The 12,416-nt window shown below is 46.9% G+C and overlaps 1 pseudogene across 1 annotated transcript; it reads left to right on the top strand.

Annotated features, from left to right (window-relative positions):
- Positions 1-6,333: 6,333 nt before the first annotated feature.
- On the top strand, positions 6,334-11,415 carry LOC308156312 (estrogen-related receptor gamma-like; annotated as a pseudogene). Its single transcript has 4 exons — positions 6,334-6,441; positions 7,622-8,728; positions 9,307-9,425; positions 11,126-11,415. The product of its transcript is annotated as an estrogen-related receptor gamma-like (transcript).
- The last annotated feature ends 1,001 nt before the right edge of the window (positions 11,416-12,416 follow it).

The following is a 12,416-nucleotide window of genomic DNA, read 5'->3' as shown; positions in this document are numbered from 1 at the left end:
GGACAAGTACATGGCCGCCAAGCTGAGGGAGCTGGGATCAGACACCGAGGACGAGGAGGACAAGCAGAAAGACGACGGAGAGAAGATGGATTGGACGACACTTTTCGGCAGCGATAGTGAATCAGGCGACGAGGAGGAGGAAGAGTTTACGTCGACTTCAGACACCAGTGTAGCGAACGGAGACTGGTAGTGTAACTCGCCCCATGCGGGAATCGAACCCCGATCTCCCGCATAACCGACGGCCGCGCTAACCACTATACCAAGAGAGTTAACTCCCTTGGAGGAGCTGTTAACGGGGCCTCATACAGGATCGTTACACTATCCTCACCGTTCGGGAAAGCGTGCCCTCACGCTTCACTATGTCAAGTCCCTCACGTGGACACGCTCTCCGATGGCCTTCCTTCCATCCCACTTCAGACACCAGTGTAGCGAACGGAGACTGGTAGTGTAACTCGCCCCATGCGGGAATCGAACCCCGATCTCCCGCATAACCGACGGCCGCGCTAACCACTATACCAAGAGAGTTAACTCCCTTGGAGGAGCTGTTAACGGGGCCTCATACAGGATCGTTACACTATGGTAACTATGATGGTAACTGGTGTGGTGTTTGTCGACCTCTCAGCTGCCTATGACACAGTCAATCACAGACGTCTCCTCAGCAAGATCCTGGAGACCACAAGAGACACCCGTCTGACAGAACTGATTGAAAGCATGCTTGAAAATAGGCACTTCTTCGTTGAGCTAGGAGGAAAGAAAAGCAGGTGGCGAAAACTCAAGAATGGCCTTCCACAAGGAAGTGTGCTTGCACCACTTCTCTTTAATATCTACACCAACGACCAACCAAAAAGCGCAGACACCCGCCGCTTCATCTATGCAGATGATCTTGGCATAGGTGCACAAGCCACTGATTTCAGTTGCGGAAGACAGACTCTCCAACGCTCTGGCAGAGCTAACACCGTACTATGAAGAGAACCACCTACGTGCAAACCCATCTAAGACACAGGTGTGTGCCTTCCACCTGAGAAACCGTGAAGCCAAGCGCCAACTGAAGGTCAGCTGGTCAGGAACCTCCCTTGAACACTGTGAGCACCCAGTCTACCTAGGGGTAACCCTGGACAGATGCCTCTCTTTTAAGACCCACACAGAGAAGACCAAGTGTAAAGTGAGTGCGAGGAACAACATCATCCGCAAGCTCACTGGCACAACCTGGGGTGCTAACCCACAGACTCTGAAGTCAACCGCACTAGCTCTCTGCTACTCAGCTGCCGAGTATGCCTGCCCAGTATGGGAACGAGCTGCCCATGCCAAGAAGCTGGATCCCGCCCTCAATGCTAGCTGCCGCCTTATCACAGGCTGTCTGAAATCAACACCAACAGACCGTCTGTACATCCTGGCAGGCATAGCCCCACCAGAGATACGACGAAATGCAGCAAGCAAAAAAGAGCGCCAACAACAGTCTACTGACCAAAGACATCCTCTCTTTGGCCATGTGCCAGCCAAAAGCCGCCTTAAGTCAAGGAAAAGTTTCCTGAAGAGCGTCCCGCCCCTCGGAACACCGAGCACAAGCAGTGAAAGAGTCACTCGGTGGGAAGAAAGGCTGGACAAACTCCCACCAGCAACAACAATGGAGCTAAAGGCGAGCGAGGCACTGCCCCCTGGAGCAGACACCAACTACGCAGTGTGGAAATGCCTAAACAGGATAAGATCTGACAGAAAGCCTCCGCCTGCAGCTGGATATAGCCTAGTTGTTTATTTTTTACATGTATGATCTCAACATGGCGGAGATGCAGCAGTTGAAAGGGTTCATCTCCGAGATATTAACATCGACAGCTTTTGAGATATTCGGGGCGGTGGAAGATACGATGTCAGAGGGAGAAGTCTCCCGTATTCAGGAGGAGAACGACCGTCTACGGTCGATGTTCAGCATCCCAACCCAGCCGGAGATACAGCTACAGAACATAGATCCACCTCCCAGACCAGCTACCATGTCTGAACCCAAGTCCACAGAGTCCCTGGGTTCTGGCTGTGGTTCTCCAGCCCAGACAAGCACACAGTGGGGTCCAGAGATGGTGGCAGTGAACCATGTTTGCAGTCAAACACTGGAACACAATGTGGTGGTGAACGAGGAGGGGGAGGAAGAAGTGATGGTGAAAGAAGAGGAAGGAGGAGAGGAGGTAGAGGAGATGGAAGAGATAGATCGTGAGTTGGATGATCCACCTCCCAGCACCTAGAATACCTAAAGAAACATCAGAGAACACACACAGGAGAGAAGCCATACCACTGCTCCCAGTGTTGGAAGAGTTTCAATAAACCAAGAATCCTAAAGAGACATCAGAAAACACACACAAGGGAGAAGCCATAGCCCACCTTTAAATCTGAGCTTTTTAACAAGCTCCAAATAAATATTCCGTTGTTGTCACTGACACACACACACACACACACACACACACACAGGACATGTTTGTTAGATTCATAAGGAATCTATTCATAAGGAATAATTTCTACAGCGCCTGTAGTTTGTGTTTGCCTCTTGTGTTTTCATTTGAACATTTGTAAAAAGAAAATGTTATTTCCTTGTTAATAAATAACGTAACATTTTACATGGAGTTTACACTGAGACGACTGTTGGGGAATGTATTTTGGTTAAAACCGCTGACTCAGATAGTGAGGTTTTAATTTCATTTTTGTTTTACTTAAACTCAGCTGGGAGTAGGAGCTCACCCTTTTAGGAGCTCTGTTTTTTTATGTTTGTCACTTGATTTCTACAGCGCCTGTAGTTTGTGTTTGCCTCTTGTGTTTTCATTTGAACATTTGTAAAAAGAAAATGTTATTTCCTTGTTTACTTAAAGGGATATTTCCTGCGGCGCTAAAAACTGCCCTGGTTAGACCCACCCTGAAGAAAAGTAACCTAGATCCTTCTGATCCAAAAAACTGTAGACCAATATCCAATCTTACTTTTCTAAGCAAAATTTTAGAAAAGGCAGCGTATAGACAGCTTCATGAATTCTTAGTCCTAAATAATAGGTATGACCCACTTCAGTCAGGTTTCCGATCATACCACAGCACAGAAACCGCTTTGCTTAAAGTAACTAATGACCTTAGGATAAATGCAGACTCGAAAAAACTCTCGATTCTTGTACTCTTAGACTTAAGTGCAGCCTTTGATACGGTAGACCACTCCATACTTATTGAGAGACTTGAAAACTGGGTTGGCCTCTCAGGTCCGGTCTTAAACTGGTTCAGGACTTACCTGGCTGACCGTGACTACTTTGTAGCCCTTGGTGACCATAAGTCAAAAAATTATAGCACAACCTGTGGAGTTCCCCAGGGGTCCATTTTAGGACCGTTGCTTTTTAGCCTATACATGCTACCCCTCAGTTCTGTTATCAAGAAGCATAGCGTTAACTACCACAGCTATGCTGACGACACTCAGCTTTATATCTCAGTAACTCCCAACGACTACAAGATGATCGACCACCTGATAGACTGTATTGCCGATATTAATATTTGGATGACACAAAACTTTCTCCAACTCAATCAAGAAAAAACAGAGGTATTGATCATTGGCGAGAAAACTGGGAGAGAAATTATCTGCACACTTGAAAACACTAGCTCTTAACACTAAGTGTCAGGCCAGGAATCTTGGTGTCATAATTGACCCAGATCTAAATTTTTAAACTCATATAAATAACACTATTAAAACATCCTTCTACCATCTAAGAAACATCACTAAGGTACAATCATTTCTCTCCCAGGCAGACACTGAAAAATTAATGCATGCGTTTGTTACTAGTAGGCTAGATTACTGTAATGCTCTCCTGACAGGTCTCCCCAAAAAAATGATAAATAGACTACAAATGGTTCAAAATGCTGCTGCTCGTGTCCTTACTAGGACCAAACGGAGAGCGCACATCACACCTGTCTTGAGATCACTACACTGGCTCCCTGTCAGTCATAGAATAGACTTCAAGATCCTTTTACTAGTTTATAAATCACTTCACTGTGATGCACCCAATTACATGGTGGACATGCTCATAAGATACACACCAGCTAGACCCTTACGGAACTTTTAATAGTGCCAGAGGCTAGGACAAAGAGATTTGGAGGATCAGCTTTTAGCATATATGCTCCTAGATTGTGGAACACCCTACCTGAGGGCCTGAGGTTGTCTAAAACTCAGGACATTTTTAAGCGTGACCTCAAAACCTACTTATTCAATGTCGCCTTTTGATACTAAGGGAGACATTGGACATTATAGAACTAGGATCACTAGGCCACTACACCATACTCGTGTTTTTGAGATTTGTATTGACAGGAAAATGGACCCGGGTGCTGATGAGGCACTGTCAGCTCCAAATAGCACCTAGAGCAGTACTGGAACCGGTACAAGAGTGTACCAGGACCACCATCAGGTTGTATTGCTGTCATCTTTACTGTCTCTATTGTGTTGTTGCATTATAACTGTGCTTAAGTTTCTCTTTTGGCAGGACCTGTGACCATACTGGATGCAGAACGATGCAAATACAACACAACATTTATGGACAGTGTGTACGCCGATAATATGCAAGGAATTTTTCCTGGATACATGGTGTACAGGTTTTTGCCCTTGCTTGCTTGCTTTGTGCCGGTGGTCCTGGCCTCCCCTGGGGGACCGCTGGGTACTGGTAAGCAAACTGGCTAGTAGTCGCTCTATTGGTAGAGGGCTGCAAGGGAATTTTTTCCTGGCTACATAGTATACAGGTTTTTTACTTTTGCCTGCTCGCGGCTCTGTCAGTATTGATTGATTGATTGACTGATTGACTGAACATTTTCATTGTGTGAAGCGCATTGAGTTGCATCTTGTAAGAAATGCGCTATACAAATAAAATTTGATTTGATTTGATTTGGTGTTGGACGTACAAAAGCCACTCTCGCCAAATGGGGATACCTAAATGACGGGGACGTTGTGTGTGACTGTCACTGAACCACAGACCATGCAGCACCTCCTGATATGCCCCCTGCTGGAGCAGCCCTGCACATCAACGGACTTGGCAGAGTTCAATGAGAAGGGACAGCAATGCGTTCAGCTGTGGTTGAACCACATCTAGCCAAGCCTTGTAACTGACTCTCTTGTGGACACGAAAAGAAGAAGAAGTTTCAGAATAGAATAAATCCCTCTGAAATTGTGTCAATAAAGCCTACATCATGTAACGTTACACTTACTTGATTAAGTTAATTAATGTTATGCTTTGGCTGTATTCTTGTAGGAGCTTTGTTGAAATTCTTGAGTGGGCCCCCATTGCTTTAAGAGGATCAGGTGACACATTGTATCAGCCAGACAATGGTAACTTTTTGAAAGAGGTGGAACTTCTTGCTAAGTTTGATCCTGTAATGCAGCAACACATTGCAAGGGTGCAAAGGGCAGTTGGATATCATCCACACTACTTAAGGAAAACTGTTCAGAATGAACTAATTGCAGCAATGAGTGGCAGAGTAATGGAAGAAATTGTGACCGAAATCAAAGCAGCCAAATACTTTTCAATCATATTAGATTGCACCCCAGATGTAAGCCACCAAGAACAAATGTCTGCACTCATTACAATAGTCAAATTCAATGACATGCCAGAAATCAAGGAACATTTCATAGGTTTTCTTATAGCAGACGAAAGCACTGGTGAATGTTTGGCAAACCTCATATTAAAAAAGTTAAAGGAACACAATCTCCCATTTGGTGACTGCAGAGGTCAGGCTTATGATAATGGAGCGAACATGCGTGGGAAACACAAGGGTGTACAGGCCAGACTCTTAGTAGTGAATCCCAGAGCCTTTTTTGTGCCTTGCGGGGCATATACTCTGAACTTAGTTGTGTCTGATGCAGCCAAAGCCTCCATAGTCGCAACTAGTTACTTCGGATACCTCCAAAAGATCTATGTTCTCTTTTCAGCAAGTGTTCAGAGATGGGCAATCCTGAAAGAACATGTTCCGATCAGTGTGAAGTCCTGGGCAGAAACTAGGTGGGAGAGCAGAATCAAAAGTGTAGAGGCTCTACGCTATCAGGCTGCAGGGGTACGGGAGGCCCTCTTGGAGGTGAGGGATAAGGCCACTGATGGAAACATCCGGATTGAAGCCCAGTCTTTGGCAGAGGAGGTGGGCTCATACCGTTTCTCTGTTTGCTCGGTTGTGTGGTATGACATACTAGCAAAGATCCAGCATGTCAGCAAACTTATGCAGTCATCTGAAATGCAGTTAGATGTAGCTGTTGATCTACTCAGGAAGACACAGAGATTCCTTGCTGACTACAGAGTCACAGGTTTCGCAGCAGCTCAAGCAACAGCTACAGAAATATGTGATGGCATGAATGTGGCTGCCACACTAAAGCAGAAGAGGCTGAGAAGCACCAAACGGCAGTTTGACTACGAGTCATGTGATGAGCCTTTCACAGATGCGTTGAAGAGGTTAGAGGTGACATTCTTTAACACTGTTGTAGATGCGGCCAAATTGTCTATTGAGGAAAGGTTTGTCTGTCTGTCCGAGGTGAGAGACAAGTTCAGTGTGCTGAAAAACTTTACTAATTTGACACATGATGTTCACACATGACACATGATGTTCAGTGTGAGACACTTAGTGCTGCTCTAACAACAAACAGTGATCCTGACATCAACGGTAGGGAGCTAGCCCAGGAGTTAACAAACTTACCACAATTGCCTTCACCCAATATGTCCCTGCTGGACTTCCTATCATTCATTCACACCCAGCATTTGAAAGAGGTTTACCCCAATCTCTGGACAGCTCTTCGTATTGCGTTAACCCTACCAGTAACTGTAGCCAGTGCAGAGAGGAGCTTTTCAAAGTTAAAACTAATTAAAACAAACTCATCTCAGGCTGCATGTGATGAAGATGAAGATGGTTAAGATGAACCAGACACCTACTGATAAAGTTTTACTTAAAAGTTAACATGTTTACGTTTTTGTTCAATAGTGCCAACATGTTCATCTTCATCTTCATCATCTCTGTGTGTTTTTATTCTGACAGAAGAACATTCAGGAATGTCCTCACTTCCTCACACTGAAACCAGGTGTGATGCTGTCTGCTGCGATTAACCACTCTCCTCACCCACTCTTCAATCTCTATTTGTTTTCACGTACGAATGTTTGTTCTCTACATAGTTAATAATACTGTATTTTAATCATCTGCAATAACATGCAGTTCATCAGAAAAGAAACGTGCTTAGAAGCAGTGTCCAATATATTCCTTCTCTTCCATTTTCTACAGCTGGTAATGTTATTATTAGAAGACCTAAGCTGGTTTTGCTGGGGGAGGTAGAAATCGGAGGATGTGTTTCTACCTCTAGCAGCCTCTCTGGCTTGGCGTGTCTGTTAACATGGGAGTCTGTTTATTTTAGTTAGTTAATGAGTTAATTAGTTGAGCAGTTGAAAATTAAATTTTCCAACAGAGAGGCAGCACAACTCTTGACCCAGGCACTGGTCATCTCCCGCCTGGATTACTGCAATGTACTCCTGGCTGGGCTCCCCGCTTCAGCCATTAGACCCCTGCAGCTCATCCAGAATGCTGCTGCCCGGCTGGTATTCAACCTCCCCAAATACTCGCATGTCACCCCTCTCCTTCCAAAAACAACACAAAGAGGCTTCTCTGCAGAATGTCCAGCAACAAAGACCGCCACAACATCGAGTCCAGTTGCCCCTCCTCCTACAACATCAAGACCGAACCCTCCAGCCCCGCCTCCCTGGCCGACAGCATCAACCACCACAGCCCCAGGGGGTCCAGCGACGCCTCAGGCTCCTACTCCTCCACCATGAACGGTAGCAGCCACCCCCACAACGGCCTGGACTCCCCCACCCTGTACGGGCCGGGGGCCGGGGGTTTGGGCCCGGGCGCTGGGGGCGGAGGAGGAGGGGCTAACAAACAGTACGAGGACTGCTCCAGCACCATCGGGGAGGAGTCTCAGATCAAGTGCGAGTACATGCTGAACTCCATGCCCAAGCGGCTGTCTGGTGTGCGAGGACATTGCTAGCGGCAACCACTACGGCGTGGCCTCCTGCGAGGCCTGCAAGGTCTTCTTCAAGAGGACCATCCAAGGGAACATCGAGTACAGCTGCTACCAACGAGTTCTCACCAACGAGTGTGAGACCACCAAGCGCACGCGCAATTCCTGCCAGGCCTGCCGCTTCATGAAGTGTCTAAACGTGGGCATGATGAGAGAAGGTGTGAGGCTGGACGGGGTCCGCGGGGGGAGTTGGAAGTACAAACGCCGGATAGACGCTGAGAACAGCCCCTACCTGAACCCTCAACTAGCCCTGCCCCCCAAGAAGCCATTTCCCTTTGGCTGCCTTGCAGATAACAAGATCGTGTCTCACCTGCTGGTGGCCGAGCCGGAGAAGATCTACGCCATGCCCGACCCCACCGTGCCCGACAGCGACATCAAGGCCCTGACCACCCTGTGTGACCTGGCCGACCGCGAGCCGGTCGTCAACATAGGCTGGGCCAAGCACATCCCAGGTACGTTAGGATCTTCCAGAACGTGGACCTGTCCAGCAACTTCTACTTCAGTAACAAACTCCTACAACACGGTGGAGGCCCCCTCAGACTCAGACGATGAGGACAAGCTCCACATCGTGGAGGAGGAGGGCAGCCTGCCGGACCCCGACGGCCCCGAGTGTGACGACAACGTCCCGGACGACGCTACCGCCGCAGTATTAGCCCTCAACGGGACGGGTCACCATGACGACACGTAGGGTTGGGTACCGAAAATCGGTACCGGTAGGTACCGGTTACTTTACATTCGGTATGTACCCGTACCGAATCGCAAAGGAGATTTCGGTTCCTCATTTCGGTACTTTTCTATATTTTTTTTTCCCCTGGTGTCCGGTGTCATGCAACAGTCAACCACACGTGACTTGAGTCGTGACGTGAGTGACATCGCCTGTTTCCAATTTCCAATCAGTGCGTGTCGTGGTAGTGAGGTGAGCAGTTGTGTTGAGAAGAAGAAGAGTGAGTTTATAGTAAGTGTAGTAATATAGTTAGTGATTGTATTATTGTATTGATATTATTATTATCATCATAATAATCATAATCATATTATCTAATTTCGCTAGCTAGCCTAGCTACGAGGTCACCGAGAATGCCGAAGACCGCAATGAAGCGTTCTAAAGTGTGGCTGCATTTCACCCGACTCGATGAAAACAACGCGAAGTGCTCAAAATGTTTTAAATAATTCGCGTGTAAAGCAGGCAACACATCGAACTTGATGAAACACCTGACAACGCACGCGATACATTTAAGGGTAGAAGGGTGCTCCGTGTTTGACAGCTTGCGCAAGTTCACTCGCCCTTCGGCGGCAAGCACCTCAGCAGCAGCAAGCACCTCCGGAGAGGGGGAGGCGGAGATCGCCATTCCCATTGAGGATGATGATGACAGCATTTCCTCAGGTTAGTAATAATGTTTCCGTTTATTTATTTAAAGAGGGGGACAGTGGACATTCGCCCTCTATGATTTCTTGTTTTGTTTTATTTAACCAGGAAAGGGACGGGGGATTGAGAGATTAAACATGCAGGTAGGTAGGCCCAGGATGGATGGTTTTAGCTGGACTGGGGGAGGGGGAGTAGGGTGAGGGGTGTGTGGAGGTCAGGCAGACCGTCTGATCCGCACCCAAGCGACCCCAGGTGTCGTTATGTGGTACAGCATTCAAGAGGGTCCTATCCAAGACAGGCAGCAGCAAATATTTAGCTACAGTCAGTAACATTATTTAACCTATGTTTATATTGTTGGCTCAACAATGTAACTGTGGTTGTAGGTGTAACTGTGGTTGTAGGTGTAACTGTGGTTGTAGGAGTAACTGTGGTTGTAGGTGTAACTGTGGTTGTAACTGTGGTTGTAGGTGTAACTGTGGTTGTAGGTGTAACTGTGGTTGTAGGTGTAACTGTGGTTGTAACTGTGGTTGTAACTGTGGTTGTAGGTGTAACTGTGGTTGTAGGAGTAACTGTGGTTGTAACTGTGGTTGTAGGTGTAACTGTGGTTGTAACTGTGGTTGTAGGTGTAACTGTGGTTGTAGGTGTAACTGTGGTTGTAACTGTGGTTGTAGTGGTTGTAGGTGTAACTGTGGTTGTAGGAGTAACTGTGGTTGTAGCTGTGGTTGTAGTGGTTGTAGGTGTAACTGTGGTTGTAGCTGTGGTTGTAACTGTGGTTGTAGTGGTTGTAGGTGTAACTGTGGTTGTAGGAGTAACTGTGGTTGTAACTGTGGTTGTAGGTGTAACTGTGGTTGTAACTGTGGTTGTAACTGTGGTTGTAGGTGTAACTGTGGTTGTAGGTGTAACTGTGGTTGTAACTGTGGTTGTAGGTGTAACTGTGGTTGTAACTGTGGTTGTAGGTGTAACTGTGGTTGTAGCTGTGGTTGTAGTGGTTGTAGGTGTAACTGTGGTTGTAGGAGTAACTGTGGTTGTAACTGTGGTTGTAGTTGTAACTGTGGTTGTAACTGTGGTTGTAACTGTGGTTGTAGGTGTAACTGTGGTTGTAACTGTGGTTGTAGGTGTAACTGTGGTTGTAACTGTGGTTGTAACTGTGGTTGTAGGTGTAACTGTGGTTGTAACTGTGGTTGTAACTGTGGTTGTAGCTGTGGTTGTAGGAGTAACTGTGGTTGTAGTTGTAACTGTGGTTGTAACTGTGGTTGTAACTGTGGTTGTAACTGTGGTTGTAGGAGTAACTGTGGTTGTAACTGTGGTTGTAACTGTGGTTGTAACTGTGGTTATAGGAGTAACTGTGGTTGTAGGTGTAACTGTGGTTGTAACTGTGGTTGTAGGTGTAACTGTGGTTGTAACTGTGGTTGTAGGTGTAACTGTGGTTGTAACTGTGGTTGTAGGTGTAACTGTGGTTGTAACTGTGGTTGTAGGTGTAACTGTGGTTGTAGGAGTAACTGTGGTTATTGTGCCTCAGCAATAAAAAAGTGAAAAGCTGTTTAATGTTGTCGACCGTGTTATTATTATTATATATATATTATTTATTTATTTTTTTAAATCAAAAGTACCGAATTAAGTACCGTTTTGGTACCGGTACCGTTTTTAAAGTATTGGTTAGTAACCGGTACCGGATAAAACCCAAACGATACCCAACCCTAACGACACGTGGGACGGAGGGAAGGAGGAGGGTGGCTCTGAGCAGGAGAATGACGATGAGGAAGAGGGTGGTAAATATGCCCTGGTGGAGAAGATGTTACAGCAGGGCGACACGACCGTTATCTACCCAGAAGCCCCTGAGGACAGACAGCAGGAGAGGACGCCAGAGAGGGGGGTCTCCGACGAGAACGGCACGCCAGACGCCTTCTCCCACCTCCACACGTGTGCCCTCGGCTACAAGTGCTACGCCTCACGAATGACGAAGCGGATACAGAAAAAAGAGAAAGGGAAAATAGGAGAGAATAGCTAAGAACAGCAGAAAACTCCCTTTAAAATATTATCGCTGCTGTGATATCTTGCACATTTTTTAACCATCATTTTGATTAACCAACGTCAAGTAACTTAACTAGTGAATTTGTGAACAAAGAGCGATGATACATGGACCTGGAAAAGAGAACAGGACATGAGCGGTCGCATCTCTCAACGCTCCTCCTGCTGCAACAATGCAACAGCAAGGATTATTCCACACTTTCTCCTGTTCCTTCTGTGGATTACGGATTTATACATTAAATCACCACAGAACTTACATCTTATGGAGAAGGAGACAAACTTTATTGGAAAAAAATGAGACCCATAGCGACTTTTATCTCCACGCCGCAAAGAAGTATATAAACTTCGGAACGGCAGCTATTCACACAACGTTGACTGCTGACCTGACGCGGAAAAACAAGCCCCCGGCAGGTAGAATGGACCGAAGGACCATGATCTGTCTCTATCTACTTCTCTCGGGAGACATTCAGCTGAATCCCGGACCAGTCTCAACCAGGCAGGCTACACGTTTGGCTAGAGAGCAGCTATGCCTTTCCCAGGCAAATGTTACTAGCGAAGCCATTGACGCCATTGTCGACAAACCGGTCAAACCGGCATCAGCAGCGGACTTCCTGGATTCAGACGAGCTAACAAAACAATGGGTAGCTATGCTATCAACATTACCCCCCCACCTAACTTCCACCAGCTATCTAGTGAACACAGAGGCCTCCCCCACCCGGCGACGACCCCCCCCCCCTCCCCCCTCCCTCCCCCACCCGACGACGACCCCCCCCCCCCCCCCTTCTCCACCCGGAGACTCTCTAACGAAACCGTTGAACAATGGGCGACCCCCCCCATCCCCCAATCCTCAACTTGACGATGACCTGAATGGTGGTGACTATTTCCAAGTCAAGGACATGAACTCTCTATTTGGACACAGCAGTAAGGGCCTGCATATTGTTCACCTTAATGTGAACAGTCTTGTGCCTAAACTGGACCAAA

Source organism: Nansenia antarctica, assembly GCF_963989245.1.
Source record: "Nansenia antarctica genome assembly, chromosome: 4".
Lineage (NCBI taxonomy): Eukaryota > Metazoa > Chordata > Actinopteri > Argentiniformes > Microstomatidae > Nansenia > Nansenia antarctica.
Note: the sequence above shows the minus strand (reverse complement) of the source record. Positions and strands in the feature narration are given on the sequence as shown.